General features: G+C 45.4%; 2 long non-coding RNA genes across 7 annotated transcripts in view; one reads left to right on the top strand and one right to left on the bottom strand.

Moving 5' to 3' along the window:
- LOC128079059 (uncharacterized) overlaps positions 1–27,028 on the bottom strand; it is a 118,718-nt gene that overhangs the window by 79,636 nt on the left and 12,054 nt on the right. The gene's annotated exons all lie outside the window — the stretch shown is intronic.
- LOC128079225 (uncharacterized) lies at positions 12,271–18,920 on the top strand. Its single transcript, XR_008206051.1, has 3 exons — positions 12,271–12,852; positions 15,574–15,746; positions 18,798–18,920. It is a non-coding gene; the product is annotated as an uncharacterized LOC128079225 (long non-coding RNA).

The following is a 27,028-nucleotide window of genomic DNA, read 5'->3' as shown; positions in this document are numbered from 1 at the left end:
GAAGAACTGCCATAGCAACAGTGGCAGCTCATTGAGGAAACTGTGTGAAACACAGCCCTGAATGTGTGGAAGTGGCTGTGTAGGGGGGACTGGAGCATGGTTCCTAGGGCACCCCATGACAAAAAAAATGGGTCAAAAAGATCAGCAAGTGCTTTACATCACTGTTGAAGGCAGTGGACATTGCTCTTGTCCCCCTGTTCTTCAGAGAGAGATCTGCCTTTGTCACTGCATCCTCTTCTATGCTTCTGTGAACTTTCTCTGGCACTGAGCTGAAAGAAGGGTGCCAAGAATTGGCACAGAATTGAACAGAAATCCTTGAAAAACTCATACCCTCTTTAAAAAAAAAAAAAATCATTTGAGGGGAAGCTTCTAGATTCCCCAGAGAATTTTCCTTATTTCCCCATGGTTCAGCCAAATAACACTGGAGAACGATATAGGTTTGCTTGGTTTTCAGAAGGATGTTCTCCGTTTATGAAAAAGCTTTGCGTGTCAGGTAAAATTGCACCTCAAGACTGAATAAAAACTTAGTATTCCCCACAGGAAATTTTTTGAAAACAAGTAACTGAGTGGATTTATGGCCTGACTTTTCATAAATGTTTTCTGCAGAAGAAAGTTCTGACCAGCTTTTACATTACGCTCAACAAGGGAACTTGGATTTCACATGGCTTCTGACTTTTAAGATATATTTGTGTGATATTTCCAAGCTTTTCTCAGCAAGCTCAGCAAGAGTACAAACCTGAAAAGTGTAGGAGGCGTGGGTGCTCCTTGTTTGGTGTCCAGAATTGGTTGGTAGCCAGGCTTTTGTGGTTTGAGCTAGCCACTGTTTCCTAGGGGAGTGAAGACATTTCTCTGCCGCACTTCCTCCTTCTTCAGCCCATTGCCTCTCTCAGAAGAACAGATGCAAAATCTGGGATGTTTTCCAGCCTGATTTTTCACATAAGTGAGATGCTTGGTGATGGCACCATCAGATCCGTGCCCTCAGCCGGCACCGAGGCCATTAGCAGCGCTGCAGCAGCTCTGAGTGCCGGCTGGAGAGGGGCCAGCTCAGAGGCTGTGAAGAGGAGCCACTGCTATTTGTAAAGCTTTCCTCCATTTCTGATAAGCCAAGGGAAATTTGCACACCTGCCAAAAGTAGTCTGCAGGAAGCATCCTATCTAGCGTGAGTTTTACTCCAGTGATCTGTATTCCTTGTTCCTATATTGAGAATGCCGATAGACCAGAGCCAGTGGAGGCAGAATACTGTCAGCTTCCATTTCACCTGGTTTGGCTGCTTTGGGTTTCCATTTGGTGGCAGGTAGAGCGTGCAATTTGTAAACCTGATGCGTGCCAGCATCTTGCTCATCATTTGTTTGCTCCCAGCTTGTTCATAAAGATTTAAAACAGCATTGAAGTGTATCTGAAAATGCTTTCAGGCTTCATCTTCTGAGAAAAGCCAGTGAACGACTCGATGCACAAAGCCATTGTTCCCAGGCCTTTCCTCAGTCATTGTAAGATCACACTGACTGGGTGCAGATGAACATCAAGGTGTATGGCAGCTATGGGAAAGGATGGTCTTCAGGTGAACACATGCAGCCATATAATTACTTGGTACTAAATGTCAGAGAGACTCTGTGAAGTGTTAAAGAAAATAGTTTTTCAAGCTCTACTACGGTGGAGCAAAAAACAAAAACAAAAAAACCCCTGCATATGCGGCCCAGGAGTCAGCAGTGAAGTGACAATTTGTAATTCTCCTGGTAAGTCTGAGAGAACAACTCTGGAAAAGACACCCTGTCCCAGAGCTTTTCAATGGGCAGTGGCAGAATGACCTAAATCCTGCAAACAAGGTACCTCAGGCACTTGTCAGGCAAGTCACTAACTGATATTAATAATATATATGCAAGCCACTTGGAAACAGCACAATGTAGCTTGAACTGGGAGACTGGGAAAATGCTGGCAAACAGTGCTTTTTCATAACACCTTCCACTGCAGAGTGTGTGCAGTGGCAAACAGTGCTTGGAACAACAAGCCTGCTGCTGCTCCTGCTTCCCAGGGACTGCCAGGCGATGCTCTTTGGGTACCTACTTCACAGCATGCTACATCATACATTTATGCCTACAGCCTCTCTGCCCCCAGGATCTCCTTCTGCAGGTGAAGGGAGCACTCGCATAAACCCCAGTGTATGCCCAGTGCTGTCTCCTGAAAGCCTTGCAGATGCCAACACGCAGAAGAAAAGCTCTGACAGAAAGATACATCTCAAATCAAGATCTGAAGAAGTAACAGAATTCCAAAATATAAATGGAAACACAGAGTTTGTATCTTCAGCATATTACGTGGCTGTAGAAATTGGTATTGTGAATATTTCAGTGCCTCTAGATAACAGAAGCCACAGGAGAAGCCTCAAGTTACTGCTAGTGTGAGTTTACTTAGTGTTGTTTCCCTGGTTTTCTTCTCTACGGGTTTTCCAGTTCTATGCTTCACATCAACAAAATAAAATTCATGGATGTTCTATAATTAGATGGACTGCTCGCAGAGTTCTGACAGACCTTTACCTCTCCGGGAGCAGCTTATCTACCCTGACAAAACACCTCTGAAGCACCACCAACCAGAGGTTTCAGCAGGCCCCGACTGGTCACATAGCTTCCAGCAAGGCATCATAGAACCTTGGAATGGTTTGGGTTGGAAGGGACCTTAAAGCAAACCTGGTTCCACCCCCTTAGGTTGGCTGCCCCCCACCAGCTCAGGCTGCCACATCCCGTCCGACCTGGCCTTGGGCACCTCCAGGGATGGAGCATCCACAGCTCTCTGGGCAGCAGTGCTGGGGCTTCACCTCCCTCTGAGTAAAACATCTCCTCCCAATATCTAACCTAAATCCGTTCTCTTTTAGCTTAAAGATATTCCCCCTTCTCTTATCACTATCAGACCACATAAAAAGTTGGTCTCCCTCCTGTTTGTAATCTCCCTTCAAGTATTATAAGTCCACAGCGTGGTCTCCCTGGAGCCTTCCCTTCTGCAGGCTGAACAAGCCCACCTCCCTCAGCCTTTCTTCATAGGAGAAGTGCTCACCCATTTGAAAGGTACAGCAGCAAGACAGGGCCAGTAATGAGAAGTGCAGCATCAGTAGAGAAAAATCTCCCTTGGCATAAAGAAGCAATGCCTTGATTTTTAGGCCATCAACAGAGAGAAACGTAGGCTTTAGCCACCTTCTTCTTCAGATTGAACACCTAAATTAGGTTATTCCTCTACAAAACTTCAAAGCACCAAGGTGTGTCTCCAGGACTTCTCCTCAAAGTTTAGATGTCTAAATTAGACCCTGCTTATAACATTCTCCCAAATCAATTCCATCGCATCTATCAACCTACATTTTTTCAACTATTCATGACATAATCACTGCTAAATAGTGAAATATGTAGCTATACAATAGACTAAACAGATAACTGTGGTGTTACAAATAAACATTATACATCCTGGGAAGAAAGCGATAGGACACTTGGGAGCATCTGTGTACCACAAAGGATGTACTGAATCCCACAGTGATTCATTAACCAGTGTCCTTCAATCCACAGCAATTCGGTGTTTGTTGCCTGTGCTGGATTATCCTTTGCCCAGTTTGCTTGTGACAGCATAAAACACCTACAAAAGCTTACCATCAGCTTATGGTAAAGAGGTAACAAATGCACACAGTAATTTTTGGCCGCATCTTTGGGAAAAAAAAATATACATCTACTGAAAGCACTACCACCTGCAGATTTAAAACTCATAAATCTTTGAGTGTTTACATTTTCTCAAACTCAATCACTCTAATATTCATGGTAAGTTTGTTCCCAAAGACTGGAGAACACGTTGGTTGTTCCTTTAAGGTAAAGAGACACTTTCCATCTGTATTCACCTAATACAGTCCCTGGGAAGAGGTCCATTGCCCCCACACCTTGCTGCAGTTACACGCACTCCCCTGGGTCTCACCTCTGCAACTCACTCTAAGGCTGTGCATATGCATGAAAGCCCAACAAGGAAAATGAAATAATTAATATGGACCTAATGCATGCAGTTGTTTCTTCAAAGCAGCTTACAAGGCAAGTCTTGAACTTATTACAAAAAATTCAGTAGAGGAGCAGGCTGCACTGCTGCAACATTTGCTGGTTCAGAAAGCCTCAGTCACAAACAAGCCTGACCTCAGTGTAGTCTGAAGAATTTCTCAGTGCAGGGGAAACTCCAGTATCAACTGAGTAACTGTTACAGCTCCAAATGTCAGTGGTGTAAACTTGTCAAAGAGGAAAGACTAAATCAAATTATTAAACCAGTCAACAAGCTGAAAATTTACCTTTTCCTCTAGTGCTTCTGGCAATGGCTAAATGAACTACTAAATCAAACACATCATAGCAAATTAGCAAAGTGTGTTACAGCAAAAATGAAGTTTAATGGCACACAGCAATTGCCAAGATTTTTAATCAATTCTTTGCAGCCTGGGTCCTTAAATGTTTAACAATGGAGGCATACTGTAAAGAAGATTAGCTCAGAACACAAAAGGAAATTCCCTGGTGAAGTTAGCAACATGGAAGGGATTTTTTTTCTTCCCCTTCAGGACTGTCTCTACAATGCTACTATATTTTCACACTAATTTCAATTTGAGTTTCAGTACTGCTTAAATTAAATTACTAGAACAAAACATAACTGCAAACACAGACATTTACCCACATCCCCCTACGTTTTTGGAGGTATGAAATGTAAGACAGGAAAATTACTCAGAGATAATCAAATTATGAGCTCCCCTTTCACACCAGCACAGGCTCCTGCCTGGGAGAAAAGCAACATATTGTGAGGTTCTTAAAATTGCTACAGCTGTTTGCAGACTTTTTTTTATGCTTTTTTAATGTCTCCATCGAATATGTAATTTGTTTAAGATGTGTTAAGTTTTCTCAGACAAATGTTGACTTTTCCAAAACATTTTGCTACTCCATTAAAACAAAATCATTCTTGAGTGCCAGCTTGGCGCATCCAGAACTGCTTCTGCCTATCAGCCATGCTTCTTGTAAGTCCCAAGACTTTCTACCAAATACTGCCCCAAACTGGGCTTCAGTTCATTTGGACAGAAAGAAGTGAAAGTGGATGTCAAAGCAAGGAACCACCAAACACCAAGGCTGGCCACTTTTCAAGCGTGTCATCCTTTAGATGGCATCCTTCTCTTTTAACTATGCTAACTGTACCACCGAGATTAGTGCCATCAGCAAACTTGCTGAGGGTAAACTCAATGCCACTGTTTGTGTCATTGATAAAGATGTTGAAGAGCACCAGCCCCAAGACGGAGCCTTGGGGGATGCCACTCATGACCAGCCACCACGTGCACAGAGAGCTGGTGACTACAACGCTCAGGGTGCAACCATCCAACTAATTCTTTATCCACCACATAGTCAGCCTTCAAATCCCACTCTCTCCAATTCAGAGATAAGCATGTAATATGGGACCATGTCAAGGGCCTTGTACAAGACCATGTAGATGACATCAGTTGCTCTTCCTTTGTCCATCAATGCAGTTACTCCATTTTAGAAGTCCACTAGATTGGTTGGGCACGATCTGCCCTTGGTGAAGCCATGCTGGCTCCTTCAGATCACTTGCTCTTCTTGCATGTACCTTAACACCTCTTCCAGGAGGATCTGCTCCACGATCTTCCTAGGCACAGAGGTGAGGCTCACCAACCTGTAATTTCCAAGGTATTCCTTTCTCTCTTTATTGAATAAGGGAGTGACATTTCCCTCTTTTCAAAATTTTCCAAAATCCTTACAGCCAAAATTTTCCAAATACAATGGAGAGTGGCTTGGCAACCACATCAGCCAGTTCCTTTAGAACCCTGAGATGCATGTCATCTGACCACAAGCTACTAGGCAAATATACATATTAGGAAAACAAGAATGTGAAATAAGCACTGGTTGTTCATTTACATCAGGGTAGCTCCGTCAAGGTCAGGATAATATCAGCAGCGTTGGTCACTAACATTGGCATGTGCCAATGACACTAACAGCACATGCCTATTCCCGTCAGGATCAATTTTGGCAGGTTTATGTTCATTTCCACACTGATGTGGCCCTGTGCAGAGGCAAATCAAAGACCTGTGCAGTGCCCAGGGAGCAGAGAGTGGGATGTGGCAGGGAGCTGCTGCTCCTGTGCTTCTGATCGGTGCCAGCTGCACTGGTTCCCCTGCAGCCCAGCTTTGCTTATGCAGTGAGTTGTGCATCTCAGCCAACATCCCAGGCCACAGCACTTCTCCAGACAAGACTGCACCAGCTGGGGCATGAATATTGCATTGGGTTCACTGAAGAGTGCTTAAAAACAGCCAACACACTCTGCGTGTTCCTGCAGGCAGACCAGGGGGAACGAGGCAGCCTGACTTCACCCACAGGAGATAGGAGATGGGGGACCTGCATCTAGCACAGCAGATCCAACACAGGGGTGAGTTTTTTTCACGTACACAGTGTGGGACACGCCAGGCTGTGGAAAAGCCACAGGCTGACTGGCACAGCTTGCAAATCATAGCACCCCCCTGTCAGTGATTTATTTCTCATTGCTTTTCCTGATGGAAGCATAAAATGGCAGTGGTGTTTCTCACAGGGATTACTAATTACTCATTATTTGCTTTATTTGTATTATCTCAGAATCTCTAACCCCTGAGGAGCCGGACTTTGTTATGCAACGCTTCCCTGAATACAAACTGAAGTATTACCCCAGCTCCAAGGAGCTGCTAGTCAATGGGATGAGATGCTGCCAAGTGCTTCAGCACGTTGGATCAGGGTGAGTTTTGGTATCAGGTGCCCTTCAATAGCAAGACCCAATGATTTAATCAGCAAATGCATAACTGAAATGCAAAGAGAGTATAATATAAAAGAGGGGAGATTTAGTTTAGATGTTAAGCAGAAATTGCTTACTCAGGGAAAATTCTTTACTCATTGGAACAGTTTGCCCAGAAAAGATGTGGATGCCCTGGGAGGACAGGTCAGATGGGGCCTTGGGCACTCTCCATCATCCTTTGACAGTCCTGGCAGATTGGAGACTGGCAAATGCGATGCTGTATGGGAACTGCTGAGCCACGGCCTGAACCTCTGATTGATCACCTGAGGCGAGCCATGAGTCAGCAAGAGGAGCACAGGTGAAGGCAATTCACCTGTGATGCCAGAAGGGTGGAGCCTGGCTGCACCCCTCCTAGACCTACTAAAGAGCTGGCTACCACTGGGGAAGGATCTCTTCTGGAGATTGGCTCTGCTGGTGTTTTGTGAGTGCACCCAGGACAGGGGTAAGTTTTCTGTCCATTCTCTTTTTATTGTCATTATCTGCTTTGCCTAACTCTCTTGTTTATTTTGGAATTGTAGCATCCTATTGATCATACACTTGGCAAGCCAGCCAGGCTAAATACACTAAAATTTACATTATGTCTTTTCTTTGGAATTTCTATAAATGGGTGAAGGGGGAGAACAATACTCCTTTAGAGAAAAAGATTCCAGGGCAGATCCCAGGATTTATGGGATCTCCCTATTATGAGCTAGTGGTTGTCATTGAAAAATGGGGTCCCTTATGCGTTATGGTCCCCATATTGCATGGCAGATTACTTTCAGGGGCTTAGCAAGGATGTACTGATCACTAAAGAAAGACAATTGGCTGCCTCCCCAGTGGCATGGTCGTTATTAAATGCCTTAAATCATGCTGAAATAAGAAATAGTACTTTAGAGAATGAAAAACAACTTTTGAAAGACTGAAAAATTAGAGCAAGAACTTGGCATACTAACAGGGAAGAAACCAATTCCACATCTTCCCATAGGCCAAGTTCGTAACATCTCAATAAACAATGACCAGACTCCTGAATCAACAGACTTGGTTGATCAGGAAAATAAAAAATCCAAATTAGATCTTGAATATCCAATTGTGACAGATCCACTAGGACAGTCTGTCCTGTCACAACTCAAAAAACAAAAAAAGTACAGGACAGACCTGCAGGGGTGCTGCCTGATCAGTGGCCCCCTGCTCAGGCTCATTTGCATGTAATAGCCTGGCCATACATGGCAACAGAATTGGTGAATTTAGTACAGCAATTTCGGCAGAAGCCTAGAGAAAGTGTGCTGGCTTGGTTATGAAGACTGTGGGATTCTGGGGCAGAAAATGTTTTCGTGAATGGTCCAGAAATAGCCAAGTTGGCCACCATGACTGTCCATCCTGCTCTCAGGCAGAGGTTATATGCAAGTAATCAATATCTTGATGAAAACCTTTCTATAATAGAATGGTTAATGGTGGCCTGCCGTATGGCATGGCCGAATAAATTGGATATACCTCTACATACAGGGGTGTGGTCCTCCATGGAGGACCTTCACAATTATACCTGTGAGCTGAGTGTAAGGGAAACATCTATGAAGACACATCTGATGGCCCTGATATGGTCAAATTTTCACCAGGGATGAGAGACTTGATTCTACAGCAAGCTCCCTCTCATCTGTATGGTAGTCTAGTCTCTGTATTAAATCCCCTGGTGGCCTCAGAAGCTGTAGTCCAGCAGGCTGCCTAGTTAGTGGCCAACCTAGGAGAAACAGAATGCCTGTGAACTAGGCACAATATTCAGATGTTGGAGGAAGCAGAGGTCCTGCCGGTAAGTAAAGCCAAAATGCCAGCTACTCGAGCTCCTCAATCGGGACCCATAAGGGTCTCCCAAAAACAAACGTTTAATGATTTAATTCGGGCTGGAGTCCAATTTGCTAAGATTGACCACCAGCCCAACCATGTCCTTCTCCAGTTCTGGTGACAACTAAAGGAGAATCAAAAATTTCAGAACTACCCTAAGAAATCAAGGGTAAGGGTTATAGAAAGAATACCAACAATGACATGGAACCTAGAAGATTTTGTTTTTCCTAATAGGAAAAAAAAAGCTGTCTCAGGTGTCTCGGGCCACAGTGCCTGAGCCACTGGAAGCAAATAATTGGCCTTAGCACAGTTCATGGCGTGACAAAGGATGTTAGTCCCCCTAGGGCCTCCAGACAGGACTGGAGGCCCTATGTAGAATTAATGACTTATTGGTCCCCAAAAAATATTCAGAGAGTTATGGCGTTAGCGGACACCGGAGCAGAAACATCAATTATCTACAGAGATCCAACCGAATTTGGTGGGGACAGAGTGATGATTGGTGGTTTTGGGGGACAGACTATTCCTGTCACCCAAACATGGTTAAAACTGGCGGTTGGGCATCTCCCACCCCGGGAGTACAAGGTGTCTATTGCCCCAGACCAAGAATACATCCTGGGCATAGATATTCTATGGGGTCTGGCTCTCCAGACAACTGTGGGAGAGTTCAGACTTTGACAGAGATCTATCAGTATCCTGGCGGTGCAGAATGGGCCTACTTGCCTGCCAAAACTGTGCCGGATTACTAATGTGAGACGGTATAGACTCCTGGGTGGGCAAAATGAAATATCAAGAATGGTGCAGGAATTAGAAAAAGTGGGCATTATGAGACCTGCACACAGCCCGTATAACTCCCCCATATGGTCAGTGTGAAAGTCAGATGGCACACGGAGAACGACAGTAGATGACAGAGAATTAAATAAGGTCATGCTGCCAATTCATGCAGCCGTACCCAATATTGCCTCCCTAATGGACACATTGAGTAGGGAGATAAAAACCTATCATTGTGTCCTAGATCTAGCAAATGCATTCTTCAGTATCCCAATTGCTGAGGAATCACAAGATCAGTTTAATTTACATGGGGAGGCAGGCAGCGGACCTTTCAGGTCCTGCCACAGAGGTACGTGCATTCACCAACGTATTGTCACAATCTAGTGGCACGTGACATGGCTGATTGGAGAAAACCTGATGATGTTAATGTATAGCATTATACTGATGATCTCCTGCTGACATCCTACTCACTGGAGGCAATAGGACAGGCGGCAGATTCATTAACCGCCTATTTACAACAGAGGGGATGAGCTATAAATCCCCAAAAGGTGCAAGGTCCAGGCCTGTCCGTAAAATTCCTGGGGGTGGTTTGGTCAGGAAAGACCAAAGTGCTACCCAGTACTGTCATAGATAAGGTTCAGGTGTTCCCAGTCCCTACAACATCAAAGCAGCTGTAAGAGTTTCTAGGTATATTGGGTTACTGGTGCTCCTTTATACCTTACCTAGTGCAGCTGCTAAGGCCACTATATAGACTCACAAAAAAGGGGCAGCTATGGGACTGGGGGAAAACCAAACAGGATGCTTTCCAACAAGCAAAACTTGCAGTTAAACAAGCTCAGGCATTGGGTATATTTGATCCTACCCTCTCAGCCGAGTTGGATGTTCATGTTACTCAAGATGGCTTTGGTTGGGGCCTGTGGCAACACAGAATTCTGTTTGGACCCCCATTGGTTTCTGGTCTTGGGTTTAGCACGGAGCAGAAGAAAGATACAGTGTGATTGAAAAGCAGTTATTGGCTGCCTATTTGGCATTACAGGCATTAGAGCCAATAACTCAAACAGTTGAAGTTATAGACAAGACCGCTCTGCTGATTCAGGGGTGGGTGAAAGATCTGACCCACCTTCCTAAGACAGGGGTGGCCCAAGCACAAACAGTGGCACGATAGGTCGCCTGGCTCAGCCAAAGGAGCAGTCTGTCTTCATCACCCTTGAAAGAAGAACTCCAGAAGATCCTAGACCCAGTGATGTATCACAGTGATGAACCAAAAGAAACACTGGTCGCTCCATCAGGGAAGCATCCTGTTCAAGAGGGAAAATATCCTATCCCTGAAGATGCCTGGTACACAGACGGGTCCAGTAAAGGCAACCTGAGCAAGTGGAGAACAATAGCATACCATCCTTCCACGGAGACAATCTGGTTCGACGGGGGGGATGGTCAGAGCAGCCAATGGGCAGAAGTGCAAGCTGTGTGGATGGTTATAACCAAGGAACCCGGTGATGGTATCCTGAACATCTGCACAGATAGTTGAGCTGTGTACCGGGGGCTCACTCTTTGGATTGCACAGTGGGCCACCCAGGAATGGACTATCCATGCCCAACCGATCTGGGGCAAAGACATGTGGTTAGATATATGGAATACGGTCAAATACAGGACTATATGTGTCTACCATCAGCCCCTATGTAGGTCATCAGCCCCTACAGTCACTGGGAAACGATGAAGCTGACATGCTGGCCCGAGTTCAGTGGATTGAGAATTCACCACCTGAGAACATCGCCCATTGGTTACATCAGAAGCTACGGCATGCTGGACAAAAGACAATGTGGGCAGCTGCTAAAGCATGGGCACTGCCCATACAACTATCTGATACAGTCCAGGCATGCCAGGATTGCGACGCTTGCTCCAAGATGAGACTGAGATCGTTGCCTGAAACAACAGCCCATCTTGCTAGAGGACACAGTCTTCTCCAGCAATGGCAGGTTGATTACACTGGGCCCCTTACTCGCTCTGAGGGGGCAAGATATGTCCTGAACTGCATCGACGCTGCAAGTGGGCTACTGCAGGCCTATCCAGTACTGAGAGCAAACCAGGCATATACCATCAAGGCACTCACTAAACTGATATCTGCCTACAGGACTCCTCAAGTCATCGAGAGCGACCAAGGGACTCATTTTACTGGTGCAATGATACAGCAGTGGGCAGAAGAAAATAACATCGAATGGTGATTCCACCTGCCAGATAATCCAGCGGGGGCAGGCCTCATCGAACGTTATAACGGTGTTCTTAAGGCTGCCCTGAAGACAGACTCCCAGACCCTGCAGGAGTGGACAAAAAGACCTGCTGGACCTGAATGAGAGACCCTGAGATGGCAAACCCAGTGCCCTGAGAATGTTGCAGATGACATAGGCCACCCCAGCTAGGATCCAAATTATGGGCACTGATCATCAGGTAAGACCCCAGATTGGTAATGAAAATAATATTCTGCTCCCTGCCTCTGAGAATTTAGATCTGGGTACCCATAAAGTAAAATGGCCCTGGAAGGTGCAGGTAGGACCCAAGTGGTGTGGCCTACTTGCACCTTGGGGGAAGATTGTAGGAGGCGAGAGGCTCAGTAATCCCTCCAGTAATAGGTACATGGCCTACTGATATTGTGGTCAACACTCTGATATTTATTGCTAAAGGGACCCCCATCATGTCCCTGTGGCAGATAAGGACACCTCCTTTGGTGCCTGATCTCATTCTGCAGCCGCAGACATCTGTCCCGAAGGTGTGGTACAGGCAGCCAGGACGTGCCCCAGTACAATTGGAAGTGTTGACCCAGGATAGAAATATGGCCTGTATCTGGAGAGCAGACCTTCCCATCCTGGAACCTCTGAAACATCTGTATTACTCCCCGTGAGTCTGAGCCTTCAGGATCACCGGAAGGAACAAAATGCCATCAAGTGTTCCAGTGTTGCTGTCACATCATGTACAACACCTGGTGATGGTCTGCATGGGACTGATGGGACACAGAACGGACCTGCACCTCAGGACCTAATGCCTACAGTCACATCATCGAGCACTGGCCCATAGAAGAATATGGACATCCACTGATCATCGCTCGTCTTGAATTGTACCAACACACGTCGCGAAGAAAATTGTATAAGCATCGCGACATAGCGGATCTCTGTATTAGGGAAAGCTTACCCTTTAATTAACCTGATCATTGGTTCATGCTGTGAAGGGGTGGAATGTATGAGAACTACTGAGTTATGGCCTGAACCTCTGATTGATCACCTGAGGTGAGCACTGAGTCAGCCAGAGGAGCACAGGTGAAGGCAATTCACCTGTGATGCCAGAAGGGGTGGAGCCTGGCTGCAGCCCTCCTAGACCTATTGAAGAGCTGGCTGCCAGTGGGGAAGGATCTCTGCTGGAGATTGGCTCTGCTGGTGTTTTGTGAGTGAGCCCAGGATAGGGGTAAGCTTTCTGTCCATTCTCTTTTTATTATCATTATCTGCTTTGCCTAACTCTCTTGTTTATTTTGTAATTGTAACATCCTAATATTCATTGATTTTACTGACGCCCATCTTCAAAAAGGGCCAGAAAGATGATTCTGGTAGCTACAGATCAGTCTCACCTTGGTGCCAGGAAAGGCAATCTTGGGAGTCATCATGGATCAATTAAAGGTAAACCAAGGGATCCTGTTTGACAAACCTGATTTCTTTCTATGACAAGGTGACCCACTTAGTGGATGAAGGTAAGGCTGTCAGTGGTGTCCACCTGGACTTCAGTAAAGCCTTTGACACTGTCACTGGATAGACTGGATTGATGCACCAAGGTAAACTGTATGAGTTTCAATAGAGCCAAATGTCGGGTCTTGCATTTCAGGCACAACAATACCAGGCAACTCTACAGGTTTGGGGAGGAGTGGCTGGAAAGCTGCCTCAAGGAAAGGGACCTTAGTGTACTGATGGACATTTGACTGAATATGAGCCAGCAGTTTGCCCAGGTGGCTAAGAAGGCCAGTGGCATCCTGGCTTGTATCAGGAACGCTGTAGTGAGCAGTTCTAGGGAAGTCATCCTGCCTGTACTCGGCACTGGTGAGGCCTCACCTCAAGTACTGTGTTCAGTTTTGAGCACCTCAGTACAGAAGTGCTGCATCTCAGGACATTGAGGTGCTGGAGCAGGTCCAAACAAGGGCAACAAGGCTTGTGAAGGGCTTAGAGAATATGCCTTACAAGGAGAGACTGAAGGAACTGGGGCTGTTTAGTCTGGGGAAAAGGAGGCTGAGGGGAGATGTATTGCTCTCTCTAAGTACCTGAAAGCTGATTGCAGTGAGGGTAGGGCTGGTCTCTTCTCACTGGTGACAGGAGGAGGGAAATGGCCTCAAGTTGTGCCAGAAGAGGTTTTTAGACTGGATATCAGGAAAAGCGTCTTTATCAAAAGGGTGATTAAGCACTGGAATAGGTTCCGCAGGGAGGTGGTTAAGTCACCATCCCTGAATGCATTTAAAAACCATTTGAATGTGGTGCTCAGGGACATGATTTAGCAGAGGTTGTTAGAGTTATTGGTAGAATGGCTAAGCTGCGGTTGGACTTGATGATCTTTAAGGTCTTTTCCAACCTGAGCAATTTTATGATTCTGTGATTTAATAACAGAAGACTTTTGTTCTGCTCCTTATTTGTCACATTCTTCTACATAATGCTGGCCTTCGTTCTCTGCCACTCCCTGGGTGAGTGGTCCCTGGCCAAGACTGTTGCTGCACAATGACCTTGGAGCCATCAGTGCTCAGTGGAATGGCTCCAGTCCAGGACTCCAAGCTCATTTTTACAACCGCATCATTTACTTCAATAGCACACACATGCAGAAAACCATTTCAGTGTTTTCCACTACATCAAGATGCAGAAGTGGTAAGCAAAGCTTAAATGGTGAAGATGTGGCTCATAAAAACAGCCACAAATCAAGACAAGGCATCTTCAAAGTCAATCTTTAGCTGCTTTCATCTGCCTGGCTTTTACCTTGCTGTGGTATGGAGAGAAATGGTCTAAAACAGATTATTCACAGTATAAAGCATCCCTATTATAACACGTGCAAACATAATTCAAACTGCAGCACAAGTCCCTTCTATCCTCATCCCCTCTGCAAGCCTGTGACTATCACCTAGCACAGGCTTCCCCCTACTGCGTCCTCCAGTCAATCCTCCCTGCCTCTAACTCCCTCACAATGCATCATGAGCAGTTTTAATGCAGGCACTAACCTCCTTTTGTGGAGGAGTACAGGAGTGCTTGAAGCACACACAGTGCTTGTGCATCTAAGCTTAGACAAGCTGGCCTTGTAAATCTCCAATCTATGCAATGCTAGACAGCGGTTTGCCTGGATAAACAAAGTTAAGGGCACATTCTTTGGCCTTACAAACTTAACCAAGCCGACCACATTAGATGTGTCACCCTTTGATACTGGGGGCAGCCTTCCTAGCTGGGCAGGAAGCCTCCCCAGCAGTGGGGTGCAGGCCCAATCATTTTCCTGCCTCTTAGGGAGCAGCACTGGGACACGCTTTCTCCATTTCTGCTCTTCACCATACATGAGACACTCCCTGATGCACGAATTACTGACCAAGGCACTGAAAGGGAGGCAGGGAGGAAGAACACTTGATACTACAAGAAATATTGGAACTGACATCTAGGCAAAGCCCTTCTGCCAACGTCTTGCTGCCCTGATCAACCCAATCCCCAATGGCAGCCTCACCTCTCCCACCCCACTCAAGTATTTGTCCCCTTGCCCCAGAGACATCCCAGCCATGAGCCCCTCTGGAGCAGACACAGCCTAAGAAGTCATGCAGGCCCAAAGCAGCTAACAAGTAGAGAGCAGAACCACAATCCAGCTGTATGTATTTTTTTCCACGCCTGCCTCCTCCTGAGATATTTGCACATGCCTCAGGCCCTGGGGTGGGCTTTCACAGAAGCCTGTTGCAGCACATGGGCCATCCTTCCTCCCGGCAGAGCAGAAACCTACCCTTTCTTTTCATACAGCCCACCACTAATAGCTTCTTTTTTATTTAAACAAACCCTCAGCTATGCATTCTAGCTACGTGAGATGATTCACGAGCAACAGATGTTGGCGCCACTGCTAGCAGAGCAGCATTACTTGCTGTGTAGTTTCAGGTGCCAAAATACCAACGTTTATTAACCATCTCCACAGAGGCCTTGGGAGCTTAAAGGTAGAACTAACCAAAAGGGGAAAGGTGAAAGAAGCCAGCGAAGGTAATATCAGCGAGGCATTCCAAAAGATGTGTCAAAGCTTAACATGCCCCCAGTTCAGAAAATAGGAGAGGAAGGTGGCTTTCGCCGTTGTTGCTTTGTTTGGATTGAAAGGTGAGTGTTGGGAGATTCAGGATGCTTTTAAATCGATAACAAATGCTTAGGAGCTTCTTATTTATTTTAAGGCAATTCCCGAGGTATAATGAAAGGTTTTAATCTTATTTCAAAGGTGTAATTAAAAAATCTCAGCTCCTAAGAAGGTCAATATGGGTTGCTAAACAACATTGATTTTTGGAATATTACTGATGCACGCAGTGATTTTTTTTTTTAAAGATAACTTCCATCCCTTCAAGAACTGTGTCAGATATAATTTGATTGGTAAATACCTACTCTAAATTAAACTGGCACAGTAATTACAGGTGCCTCATCAGAAGTTATTGGAAAATTATTCAAGAAGGTGAAGCAAGTCTGAGGACAGCACAGCACATTTCAAAGCAGAAGTTTGTTTGCAGGTGCTACTGAGGATGCTGATCCCCAAAAAGTCTCTGAAGTAAAAACGTCATTCAACTGAGCACAGAAGATGGATTTGAGCTCTGGTTGTTTGTTGTTTTTGTGGATTTTTTTTTTTTTTAATTTTTTGCTGAAATGGGGTCTTCTTTCCTGCAATTTGGGGTTTTCTCCTCCCTGTGAATCAGCCCTGCATTACAACCAGAAGCAGCCATTTTATGGTGGAAAGGCAACCTTGCCAACACAGGAGCCTGCAAACTGCCTCTTGCTCTTAGACCTTTCATTTTATGGCTCATTCAAATTATTCCATATAATTAGGCCACAGGAAATGCAATTGGGGCCATGGCCTTGAGAGGTGGGAGGGTTTAATGCATCGCTGCAGCTGCAGAGAGGGATTTCTGATGCCAGAGAAGCCTTCTCACAGCAGGGACACCTTGTTAGCTGCTGCCATTGAAGACTGAAAATCAGACTTCCCTTCCATAATCCCTGATGGAAGTGGACTGGAAATGGGTTTTGGAAGCAGACTGAAAACAGATGAATGTGTGGCTGTAGCTCCTCAAACAGAGGTGTTAATGAGCACTGAATAAGGCTAAAAAGCTCTTCTTCTAGCTAGGTAAAATAACTAAGGTTCCAGTTAGTGCTCCAGCCCAACACAGCCACATTGCTGGCTTTCAGTGATGCTATGCTGACTTTCATTTTCATAAATATATTTTTTTATCTTCAGTATGCAAGAAAAATGGTCCTGAACATAACTCTTAACACACCTGGGCTTTGTCTTGCAAGTCTTCCCCGATAGCCTATGTTTGGTGCAGAGAACAATTCTTTGCCCAAAAAAGGTCTCACAGGTGAGAAGGGAACTCAGGTGCTTGTGGGTCTCTGCTAGGCTCCCCTGGGATGTCCTCATGATGAAGATACCTGGAGGCAGAGATTTGACTGCGGCTTCCCTGCACACGAGCATTCTACAGTAGAGTTACTCCCAGGCAGATACTCATCTTCTCACTCATTCAGGTTTGCTTTAGGAACCTCTGCATGACCAAAGGCTGCAGGGTATCACACACAGCTCCTGAGGGATCCCAGGCCACATCACAAGCCACAGCAATGACCAGCTGCACACCCAGGGAGCACCCACATGGTATGGATTTGCTGTTCCTGCAAGGAACCAGTGACAGCCTTTTCTGACAAGAGCAAACTGAAATCATCGCTCAAGGCATGCAGGAGATCAGACTGCAGCAATCACCCCATCAGGCTCCAGGGCTTCCACAGCCAGCCCCTAGGCATGGCCAGGGGTGGAGCACGAGTATCAGCCAAGCGTGGCCTTTCAGAGGCAAAAAGCACTCCCTCTCTACAGCCTGATGCCAGCAAATATTAAAGAGGTGACAGAGGTGCTGCTTTGCTACAGATGGAAACCTCTAATAGCCAGGTACATACTGAGGTTTGTGCAGTGCATCAGCAAAATGAGAAAATCCTAGTCCATGTCGTCTAACTCCCTGCCATTCCAGCAGTAGATCTAAAATAATTCATATTCCACTCATACATGCATAAACATGCAAAATGTAGCTTGTTATTTGGCATTTCAACCTCTTGTACAAGCACCTGTCAATTTGAATTAGAGAATCTCCACACAGTGCCAGGCAGGCATATAGGACAAAAACCACCAATATGTGGTTTTAGCTCACAGAGAAGAAAAAAATATTATTGCAGTATCTAAGATGCTCCTTTGTGCTTATAAAAGATAAACATTTTAGCCAGCCCATCTGCTGAGTCACAACAGTGACAAGATGGCTGCAGAAGCATGGGTGCATGCATGCATCTGCTCCTCATGCTCATCTCAGGAAATAAAGGTTATTCCACCTCTCACATATCAAAATGGATTCATCCACATCAATGGAGAAGAGATGAATTAATTTCTCATTGACTTAAAGAATCAAGGCTGCACGTGGCTGCATGAGACACGAGGTTTAACGTTACTCTGAGATACTGCTCGAGCACCAACCATCCCTCACTGCTGCGTATGCTCAGCAGTAGCCTTCAGCTCCAGTTTCTCCTCAGGGCAGCTAGATGCTGTGAAATGATAACCCGTGTCACTCTGGCTAACAGGAATTATATAATAGACATGCCTCAGGAAGCAAAGCACTGTGTGATGGGGTCAGAATCGGTGCCTGCAGCATCTGGCCTGCCTGCACATGGTCCCCTTTTCCTCTCTGGGAAGGGAAGAAAAGAGAATAGGAGCAGTACATGAAACTGCTATCTCTGAAAGCAGTACTTCTATAGGGCAGGCCTAGTCCTAGGCTTATCTGGTAATTACGTCAGTCTTTTATTCCTGCTGTTCATCCATTCATTCATACATACAGAGAAAAAAGATTTCCATCGCAGTGTGCAGCTCTTATTTTTTCCTCTTTTGATAAATGAGTTCAAAGAAAACTTAATCTTTTAAAAGACAGTTAATTCCCTAATTAGACATTCGCCTCCCTCTCTCATCAGTAACACAGAAAACATATCAAGACAAATTACCTGTATGCAGATGCTTGGCAATAGCATCTTTTCTTCCTAAATCCCCTGGACAAATCCAGTTAGCTTCAGCACGAAGTCTGAGAGATAACACCTGAGCCCCCTCCCGACTTGCAGCAGGGAACAGACATGCCTCTTTTCTTTGCTAAGTTTCCATCTGCTCCCTTTGATCGTGGAGAGAAGACACAGAAGTACATGGTGGAGATGAATGGTAACTTACATCCTTGCAGAAGGCTCCACTGGCAATTTAGGAGGGGAAAAGGAGATGGAAAGGACCGCAAAGAGCTTGGGTGTTTTGGGCTTCCCAGGGTCTGAGTTGTGGCTCACACTACGTACAGGTTCCTATTATCATGTGTGCAGGTCTGGGGGAATAAATCAGAGATGAGTACTGGCATTTTTGTAAATCACAGGCTGAGAAACTCTATGCCTGTTTCATTGCATTGTTATTTCAAGTAAACCTTCCACATGCACAGATACAAGAACTAGGTTTTGAGCTTTGACTTGGCACCGGTGAGGTCACACTTCGAGTGCTTTGTTCAGTATTGGCCCCTCTCTGCAAGCAAGACACTGAGGGCCTGCAGCATGTCCAGAGAAGGGCAGCAGAGCAGTGAGAGGTCTGGAGCACAAGTGGAACAGCTGAGGGAACTGAGGGTGGTCAATCTGGAGAAGAGGAGGCTCAGGGAAAACCTAATTGCTCTTTACAATGACATGAAAGCAGGTTGTGGTGAGCTGGGGTTTGGCCTCCACTCTCAGGTAACAATGATAGGAGGAGAGAGGATGGCCTCACACTGCACCAGGAGAGGTTCAGGTTGGGTGTTAGGCTGCCCAGGGAGGTGGTGGGGTCACTGTCCCTGAAGATGTGGCACTTTCATGTGGTGTCTTAGGGGTCATGGTGAGGATGGACAGCTGGTTGGAAGAGATGTACTTAAAGGTCTTTTCCTATCTTAAAAATTCTGAGACTTTGGGAACTTCATGAAAGACAATTGCAGCTGGGAGCATGACTCTAATCAAGGAAGGTAAAGAGAGAAGCCACTGCTCAGCCAAATCTGGGGCTTGGTATTCCTCCAGCAAGGCTGGCATTTGGCCACATGGAGGCTCTTCCTGCATCCCCTAACCATCCAGGGGTCTGCAACACCCCTGCTTGCTAATAGCATACCCAAAATCTCACACTGTATCAGTGTGCATGTCTCACCATGATGATTCTGAGACCAATGGATCCCAGACTGCTGTGGAAACAAGCTACCATCAGCCTGCAAATCCCCCCAGGCAAAGCTGTTAGTCCCAAGCCCCATTTCTACTTAGCACCAAGATACTCCTGTCTATCTCTCCCTACTGCAGGAGCCCAGGCTCTGTCAAAGGACCATGAAATGCAGCTAGACGCCAGTGGAAAGAACACGAAGGAGTGTTTGAGCAACATGCTCATCGACGAGCAGACTCTAATTATGCCAGCAACAGAGACAAAAAGCACACACCAGCTGACACTTCGCTGGATCTCCACTGTGCTAACTGACTGCAATTAATGAGACGGCAGCACTGAAGCTAGAAAGAACCCAAGCCAGAATGAAACCTCACTGATTAATTAAAAATTAAGAGATACCCAGAAGAAAATCTTCCCTGCCTCCTTCCAGTCAGCTGTCAACCTTGTGAAAGCTTGCCGGGGGAGGTTCAGGGCAATTCTGAAAGGAAAGCAAGCCCTGAAATTCAAAGTGATGCTTCAAGACTGGCCAGAGAACTTTCAAGTTGTCCATCAACTCCATGCAAATCATAAAATCCAATGGCAGGTGGCCAGTGATGGCCAGAAAATGAATAGCCAATCATGCTGTTAACACTGTAGGGGACAATTTGCATAGATTTATGTTCTGCTAATGCTTGTAAGGTGCAGTAGAACAGAGGGGGTAGAAAAAAGTTCTGATCAGCCAAGAGCTGGAGTGGTACCTGTGCTGAGAGCAGGAAGAATACACAGAGGAGAGGCAGCCCACAGCCAGCACAGCTTCCCAGTGTCACTGCAACTCTTGTCCTGTGAGAAGCAAACCTTTGGCCAGGAGCTGGGATGGAGAGGAGATGAGCAGGTTCAGCTCAGCTCTAGTCCTTTCCTGAATCAAACCCAGACAGGACCATAAACCAGAAAGGATTGTAACATAAATGGGATTGAACTGCTGCACAAATGGTCTCCAAGAATATATCAGGGTTCAATCCAAGGCTCAGCAGACAGTGGTCACCTTTTCTCCATTTTCAAATGGCTCTTGGATCCGATCACTGCATAATATTTCTTGCCAGCATGGAGAGCTATAAAAAAGCCAAGAGAAATCCTTTCATTTTTAACAACAGCAGGACAGTAACACTCACTGACTTCACAGCTGCTGTGGAGACTAGCAGTATTTTCAGTGCATTAAGAAACACAAACAATGCTTTAACCACAAAGCATTATTAGTAAAAACACTGGCACCAGAAAGCCTTTTGACTTGTATTATGCTAACCTCATTTAGCTCAAACTTATTACGCTCCGAACTGTTCTCTAGGTCAGATTCAGACTGGAGTCATAAACATGTGTATGTGAATACATATACGTATGCATAAAGGCATATATTTTAAAAAGATCTGTAAATTTTCACCAAGTAGACAAAGCCATCTATCAAAAGACAAGGGCTTGATTTCTAAAAGCAAACACAGTTCAATTTGCACTACTAAAAACATAGTCAGTATTCACCCACCCAAGTGAGCCCTGACTGCATGCTCAGAGTTCCTCCTGGCCTGCCCTGGGATGCTCCTATCACAAAGCCAGGTGATTACATGCCTCTGAGGTCAGGAAGGTGTCCAGTAGTGGAGAAAAAAAGCAAACAATAGCTTCCTTCTCCTGTCTCTTTTTCCTCTTTTTTTACTGGCACAGAGGCAGATCCATCCCATATCAAACTTAGCTTCTGCCACGCACAAGAGTCTATGCTGGCGAGGATATGTGCTGTGTGTGGTGACTGGTGTGCACCTCAGGCAAAACTAAAGGGCCACAGAGGGAAGCACCAATACACCCAGCAGGATGCCCTGCAAACCTGTGATAGTGGAAGAACACCAGCCCTGTGGGGCAGCACATCTGAACGCAGCACTGATTGCCACCAAAACAGCAGCCACACACATACACCTGGACTAGAAAAAAAGCAAAAAGTCCTGATGTTGATATCCATGTTTCCACAAATGAGCCCAAATTCCTCCCCTGGACAGTATGGCTATGCAGTCAGCTTTCAGCTGACTTTACCACTTTAGCTCATCCCATCTGTTTTATTAGCAGAATTAGTATCAAGATATTCACAATCTTTAGGGGGACTTTCTGCTATAAACGCAATTTGCCTTCCATGTCACTCATGGGAAATCAAGGACTGAGACAATCAATGAAGTTCACAGGACTTCTTCTGCCTCTGTGATTCTGAAAAAGTCCAGAGAGAACAGAGTTTCTGTGCCAGGATGAACTTAGGTGTTAATTCAGGCAAATATATTATTTTCTTCAACTGTGCTAACCCACACAGTCGGCGATAATAACCTTCATGTTAGATTGCTTTGACCCATCACCACTGCTCAGTATTTGGAGAACGATAGATCCCAGTTCTGGCTTTCTGCCACATCAAATAAAGTGGAAAAGCAATTTATACAGCCTCTTGGAGGAAAATGACAGCGCTCAAAGGAAAGGTGCTCAAGATATAATTTAATTTAGGCGTGATGAGCTTCACACATCTCTCCTGGGTAAGCCAGTCAATGAAGTCTCCATCTCATCCATTAGAAGGGTTAGATTTTTATTTTTTTTAACCCTCCCAGAGCAGGCTAGGAGATAAGGTCATAGATATTAATAAAGGTGGTTAAAATAACACCTAAATAACTGTGAGATACCATCAGCTTGGAATACATCTCTGGCGAACCTGTACCAGAGCTGGGAGATGCAGCTGAAGCAGTGAAGCTGGACTCCTTTTAGAACCCCATTTCCCTTCTGCTGACTCAGGTGATGCACTGGAACAGATTGCCCAGAGAAGTTGTGGATGCTCCATCCCTGCAGGCATTCAAGGCCAGGCTGGATGTGGCTCTGGGCAGCCTGGTCTGCTGGTTGGCAACCACTAACTCCAGAGATCCTTTACTCCCCCCTACAATTTTGTGATTTCTGCTTTCTCCTGCTGGCCCCATAGCAGTAGGGCCTTTCCTCAGAGTGAAGTTCAGCATATATTTGCATCCTCACATTAACCATCAAGGAGAAAAAAAAAAAAATCAACCCTGAAAAGCCCACTTGTGACTACTGCTGCCAGAGGAGGTGTATGTGAAATGTTTACCTCCAGCTAATAAATCTTTTCCTGCAACAAAATGGGTCAAAAGCACAGAAGCGAAATGGCAACTTGACCCTGTCAAGATCCTCCACGGCGGCAGGAGACCATAAAACATGAGGTGCTACCTCTTCCATCACCTCTCTCCTCTGCCCACAGGACACTACAGCCTCCCTGCAACCTTAGGGTGTTGAGCTGAAGCTAAGTTCTCGTGGGGCAGGATGAATAATTAATGGCAAGCGCTTAGTGCAGACATTCAACACAGCTCTTGCACTGGGCATTAATCAGTCAGCTGGCTGACTCTCTAATAGCAACTGTGGCTGTGGTTTTCCCTCTCTGTATAAATGCAAGGCTGACATCACTGTGGGCCCGGCTCACCCACTGTGTTTGTACAACTGGAGCAAAACAAGAACATCACACACAGTACAGACAGTGGAGAAGACACAGAGGGGCAGTGAGGCTAGCTAATGTCAGCCACTGCACAAAGGAGAGAAATGAGAAAGTTTGGAAGAAAAAAAAAAAAGTGGATGTTATCAGAAAGAGAGGCAGGAAGAGCAGACAAACTGAGGAAGCCCTTGTAAAAGTTGGGGAAAAGCAGTAACACCAGGTACCAGGGATGAGTAGGAAAGCTGCTTCCCCTAGCTAAAAAACACAACTGTGAGAAAGAGCCTGGGAGAATTAGAAAAACAGATAGGGATTGTAAAGTCTCTGCTGCAAACGAATATTTGGGAAATTTGAACATATGCTACCCAGTGATAAACATCCCTCAGCACGCAGCAAATTAACTGAGGAGCTCGCTGCACCCAGATGCTTAATTAACTATACTGTGCACAACCTACTTTGAGTGGAAAGCAGAGGAGAGCAGTAACCAGCAAAGCACCTTGCTATGGGATGGGTCCTTGGCTGTCACAGGTCACTGCCAGGCTGTGGGACCCCCATGAGTGTTGGTTGCTTTCTGCCCAGGGTGCAGCTTGTAGGAGATAAACTTGCACCTGATTTCAGAAGTGAGAAAGTGGAAAGGGCTTCGGTTGTTCTGCATGATCGGGGCATGAACGAGGGCTTGGTAAGTCTGCAGCTGACAGGCCAGCACCACTTTGGGATGACAGGCAAAGGCATGAAAGCTCCTTCCCCACCCTCTGGTGGCACAAGAAATAGGACGTGAAGACCTAGAGCAAGCAAAAATTTGTCACCCCTGTTTGAATGCCAGGGCCATTATCTGGAAAATAAAATGGCAGTGTAGTTCACCTAACTGATTTCTTAATACATAAAATAAGAAAAATGAATGCTGTTAGTATCCCTGGGCTTCACAAGACTCAAAGTATCAGCCTGTTCTCTAGCCCACAAGCTGGCACTCAGTGCCCCACAGACTCTGCTGTTCTTGCGCTCCACAGAAGTGCTATGTTCCCACAAACACGATTTTCTCCTATTTGGATTCTTAGGCACAACATAAAATTATAAAAAGCTGATTTGCCACATGTCCAGAGAGACAGCAAGCTCCTGCCTAGAGGTTTACAGCATTCCTCAAAGACTCCGCTAATTTCCCAGGAGACAGTGACTAAAATTCGGCCTTTCATCTGCAGCCTCCAGTTAAATCCCCTTCAACATGTTAATTTGGGAAATCAGCTTTTAGTCTTATTTTCCGGGATTTTCCATACCAGACTCATCTATGCAGTGGAGCATAGCCCTACTTCAGAGATACCTGTCCTAATCCAAACACTTGGATTCAAATCCTCCATTTTTCTGCAGTGGAGGGGATTCTGATCAGTGGTTGTTTTTGGTGGTTTTTTTTTTGGAGTTGGGTCTTCATCTTGTGAGATGTGTCTTCAGCTTCCTGGCTTTCCTGCACTTAACACTGCAACCTCTTTAAGGTGCACCAGCGATAAAATTTGGGTCAAACCCTTAAGCTCTTGAATGACTTTGCAGCTCATGACAAACTCCTGGAGCAGATCTCTAATGCTGCAAGAATTACAAAGAGAAACCTCACAGGCTAATTAAGCCTCCCCTTCTGAGCAATCCCACTTCTGATTTTTATCAGCCCCCACGCTGGATTCCTTGCTGTGTGTGTTAATGGCCTTCTTGTCAAAGTGCAGTTAATCCTCTAGATGCTAATTCCAAAGCATTATTTCTAAGTTAAATGTACAGACAGTAACAACGAGACGATGCCAGAAATTAAAAAGTAAAAATCCAAGGAAAGTCTAGCGATAAAAGAGGATAGGGAAAAACATAAGCATCTCCTTGGTTTCAGACCTAGGTAGTGTGAACACTGCTGCAGTGATTTACAGTCTCGTTATATGGATCCAGGACACAGTTACCTCCCTGGAGGTTAGCAATACCAACAGCAAAACCATGAAAAATCTTGGCTTCTGTTCGCAGGGCAAAGAACTGACTCAGAAGGTCTCAATAAACTCAAGTCAGGCTTCTCTACCAGCCATTAGGAAATATTAAATGGCATATGTTTGCCTTCCTCCACACATCTCTAGGTTTCAGGGGTGGCGCAACAAGCTGGCTGCTGACTGCAGAGGTTTGCAGGACAACAAAGCCTTTTACCACTCTCACAGTTAATAGCACTGATTTGGTGTTCACACTGCCTGCAAAGACACATCCCTTTCCCCTTGCTCATCTCAAAATAATTTGCATGGGCTTCCCAAGCACTAGCATGACTTATTTTCCATGCCTTTCTAATGTTGCTATTAGGTGGCTGCTCTGTCAATCACACTTTCGTTCACAGGGTCCCACTGAGGAAAACCTGCTGCACTGTAAGAGGTTTGGGTAAACCTTCCAAATTCTGAGGATTTCATCAACTTCTGTGCTTCGTCTGCTCACTGATCTCATCCTTTCATCTCATCCCATTCACTCTCTAGGAGAATAACACCAGCCTTGAAAACTATCTTGCTCCTGTCTTTTCTGCAGCTGCGCCGCTTCCTGTGCTGTTTAATCTGATCCCAGTCAGTGATATTATTCATGTCTGATGCATGGTCAAATCATGGCTTAATCCAGGCAGATAAAGGAAGGGCTGCCCAGCTCTGCCTCACACTTTTATCCAGGAGGAGATTCGCAGAGCAGCACAGAGCAGTCAGCAGAGCGCTCTCCTGAGTTGATTTTGCAGACAATCTGCTTTAATTACACTCATATATGAATTAAATATCGCCCTTCCCTCACAAACACATTCTGGATGGTTTGCCAGGCAGACATGGGATACAGCCAATTAAAGATAGGACTCTATTTGGTTGCAGAGTGGACAGCTGTGCAGTCCTGGAAAACCTCTGTACACAACTTTTTTGCAGGCATGATTATTAACAGCTATGCTTGCATACAGACACAGATGTAAATCAATTGCTGGCAAGGTAAATACTCTATTTAAACATATGACCATTATATTTTGTGTTTTATTATACTTTTTAAGTACAAGTTCTCAATATTCAGGTTTTTTTTTATGAGTTCTGAAGTGAGTTTTATTCTAAGCATAGTCCAAAACCTGACAAAAGAATTTCATGTTTCTCAAATACATGCTTGGAGCATCACTGTATAAATACCCCAGCATTTGAGACACCTGAGGGACAGCTGGAGGCAACAAGGTTTGCTGAGCAGAGATGGTACCTGAAGAGAAGCAAGATACACACTGCAGATCAGAGACTTCATGAATACAGTGAAGGATCATTGCATTGAATCATTGCATTGGAAGGATCATTGCATTGAATGGGAAAAGCTAGAAAAACTTAAGGAGCTGGGAAAAATTGAAGTGGAATGAAGCTCAGAACCTTGCAAGAAGCAGGTCATGAATTTGGGGTTTACTGAAACATTTACTTTGCACAGGGGTTGGTAACACAGTGCTGGAAAGCAAGAGTTGGTCAATGCCCAACGAACCAGACTTGGCAAGGGGTGCAAAGAAGTATAAGAAAAGCTTCTACACACATCAATCACAAAAGTTAAGTCCAAGGAGGCATTTTCCCCCTTAGAGAACAATACAGCTAAGCTGGTAACAACAGGCAAGGATAAGGTTGAGGTACTCAGATCTCATTCTTGATGGCATTTGGAAAGTCATGGCAGTCAGGTGAAGTCCCTGGTGACTGGAAAAAAAGGCAACAA

Source organism: Tympanuchus pallidicinctus, unplaced genomic scaffold (assembly GCF_026119805.1).
Source record: "Tympanuchus pallidicinctus isolate F22 unplaced genomic scaffold, pur_lepc_1.0 scaffold1, whole genome shotgun sequence".
Taxonomy (NCBI): Eukaryota; Metazoa; Chordata; class Aves; order Galliformes; family Phasianidae; genus Tympanuchus; species Tympanuchus pallidicinctus.
This window is presented reverse-complemented; position numbering and strand designations above follow the sequence as displayed.